At 41.5% G+C, this 2909-nt stretch overlaps 1 non-coding gene across 1 annotated transcript; it reads right to left on the reverse strand.

Annotated features, from left to right (window-relative positions):
- Positions 1-2043: 2043 nt before the first annotated feature.
- Positions 2044-2150, reverse strand: LOC121435160. Its single transcript, XR_005972548.1, has one exon. It is a non-coding gene; the product is annotated as a U6 spliceosomal RNA (small nuclear RNA).
- Positions 2151-2909: the final 759 nt, after the last annotated feature.

Raw genomic sequence — 2909 nt, forward strand, 5'->3', positions numbered from 1 at the left:
CAATTCTGCATTAGAATTAGCTAGATCACAAAGAAATCAGTAGTACGTTCCACATGAGATAATAATTTTTTATTTATTTGTTTATGACCTCTTTAAGTATTTTATGTTGGTGTTATGCTCAACTATTGTTTCTGCCTCTACCTCCTAAGCTACAGGAGTGGGCTGCTGTGTCTGTTGTTAAGTGGGGGCTAAAGGCATGGGCTGCTGTGTCTGTCGTTATGCAAAACTGTACACTTTAATAGCAGCAAGAAGATGGAAAACTTTTTAAATCCTTCCATTTGGAACCTTTTTAAAAAAATCCACATAAATGAAACTACAAATTTCAAATATGAAATTTGTCAACAGTTAATATTAATGAAAACTCTGATGATCAGAAACTATGGAAATGTTTACATCCTTGACAGGCAGTAAGATGAAAATATGAAGGTAAGGAGATTCGATATTCACACCAGAAGAATCTCTTCAAAAACACGTTGAAAAGGCCTAAAAGAGTAAGAAAGACAACAAATTTAAAAACAGAGAAATGACTGCATCATTGAAGGGTTAAAAGCCAGCTATCTCGGCAGACGTGGGCAGTGGCGCGGAGAGACAAGCGCAGACGCGCGGCAGACACAGGATGGTCCAAGCTTGAAACACCGAAGCCCACACTGAGAGCAGATCGCCCCATTATAGTTAAATCAAGTAGGTTCTTTGGGGGCTGGCCTGCAGAGAGGTAGGCCTTTCACTGGCGAGGTCCCCTGGAGAACGGGGAGCTTTGTCCTGTCCCTGAAGAGCCTTCTGAGTGGGGAGAGTGTTCTCGGCAGACAGCGGGTCCCAGGAAACAGTGCAGGGACATTCCCTGACCCCCTTGATTCCCTGGTCAGTCTGTGAGGGCTGCCCCCCTCTGCTGGGGCTGCTACTCCTCTGCTGTGACCTCTCTCTCCCTGGCCCATCCCAGCTTGCACCCAGGGGCCTCCTTCATTCTCCCTCCCTTCCGTGGGGCCATGTGATCACCCAGTTCAGCCTGATTGGGTGCTGGGTTGGGTGCTCAGGGCAGAGGGCAATGGGAGTTTCTTTGTTTTGGTGGCTGGCTTGCAGAGAGGTAGGCCTTTCGTTGACGAGGTCGCTGGTGAACAGGGAGCCTGGTCCTTCCTGAAGACCCTTCTGAGTGGTGAGAGGGATTTTGGCCCACAGCAGGAGAAAGGAAACGAGGAGCTAGGGCATTTTCTAAGGCGGGGGCTGGCCAGCAGGGAAACCTGATCCATCATCAATAGGAGGAGATGGGCAGGCGCCAAGGCAAAAATTCACCCAACAACCTCAAAATCAACATGAAAACACCAGAACCCAATGATCTTACAACAGAAGGTCTTGAACACCCTAACACAGAAGAAGTGGAAAAAGTTGACTTTATAAAAGCATTAGAGTCCCTTAAACAACATGTAAAAAATGTCCTTATAGAAATGGATGAGAAGTATAAGAAAAAGTTTGAAAAATGAGTAAATATGTAAATGATACCCTGGGAAACCAAGAAAAAATGATCAAGCAGGTAATGGAAACCGTTCAAGAATTGAAAACTGGGGGCTGGAGAGATGGCTCAGTGGTTAAGTGTACTGACAGCTCTTCTGAAGGTATTGAGTTCAATTCCCAGCAACCACATGGTGGCTCACAACCATCTGTAATGAGATCTGGCACCCTCTTCTGGCCTGCAGACATGGAGGCTGAACACTGTGTATATAATAAATAAATAAATATTTAAGTAATTTGGCCTTTTTCCTTTGCAGCTCTTAATATTCTTTCCTTATTCTGTATGCTTTGTGTTTTGATAATTATATGGCGAGGGGATGTTTTTTTTTTGATCCAGCCTATTCGGTGTTCTGTATGCTTCTTGAACCTTCATAGGTATATCTTTCTTTGGGTTGGGAAAGTTTTCTTCTATAATTTTATTAAATATATTTTCTGGACCATTGAGCTGCACTTCTTCTCCTTCTTCTACTCCTATTATTCTTAGGTTTGGTCTTTTTATTGTGTCCCATATTTCCTGAATATTTTGTGATGAGTGTTTGTAAAAATATGGAACGCTTCACGAATTTGCGTGTCATCCTTGCGCAGGGGCCATGCTAATCTTCTCTGTATCGTTCCAATTTTAGTATATGTGCTGCCGAAGCGAGCACATAAATATTTTAAAAAAAAATAGATTTGAAAACTGAAATGGAAGCAAGGAAGAAAACACAAACCGAGGACTAGCTGGATATGGAAAATCTACGTCAACGAGCAGAGACTAAAGAAACAAGCATAATCAATAGAATACAAGAGATAGAAGAAAGAATCTCAGATTCTGAGGACACCAGAGAGAAAATTAACGCACTGATCACAGAAAACAGCAAAGCCAACAAAAGATCTAAATAAGCCTGTTAGTCACGAAGAATTAGAAGCTGTTATCAAAAATCTCCCATCCAAAAAAGCCCAGGACCAGATGGTTTCAATGCAGAATTCTACCAGAACTTCCAAGAAGAGCTAATACCTATACTCCTTAATGTATTTTGCAATATAGAAACAGAAGAGTCATTGTCAAATTCCTTTTATGCAGCTACAGTTACCCTGATACCAAAACCACACAAAAACCCAACCAAGAAAGAGAATTACCGACCTATTTCACTCATGAACCTCAATGCAAAAATTCTCAATAAAATACTGGCAAACCGAATCCAAGAACACATTAGGAAAATTATCCATTATGATCAAGTAGGCATCATCCCAGAGATGCAGGACTGGTTCAACATACACAAAACTATCAATGTAATCCACCATATTAATAAACTGAAAGAAAAAACCATATGATCATTTCATTAGATGCAGAAAAAGCATTCGACAAAATTCAACACCCCTTTATGATAAAAGTCTTGGAGAGATTAGGGATACAAGGGGCATAA

Source organism: Microtus oregoni, unplaced genomic scaffold, assembly GCF_018167655.1.
Source record: "Microtus oregoni isolate MIOR12 unplaced genomic scaffold, Mior012 000045F_ref0000178, whole genome shotgun sequence".
Lineage (NCBI taxonomy): Eukaryota > Metazoa > Chordata > Mammalia > Rodentia > Cricetidae > Microtus > Microtus oregoni.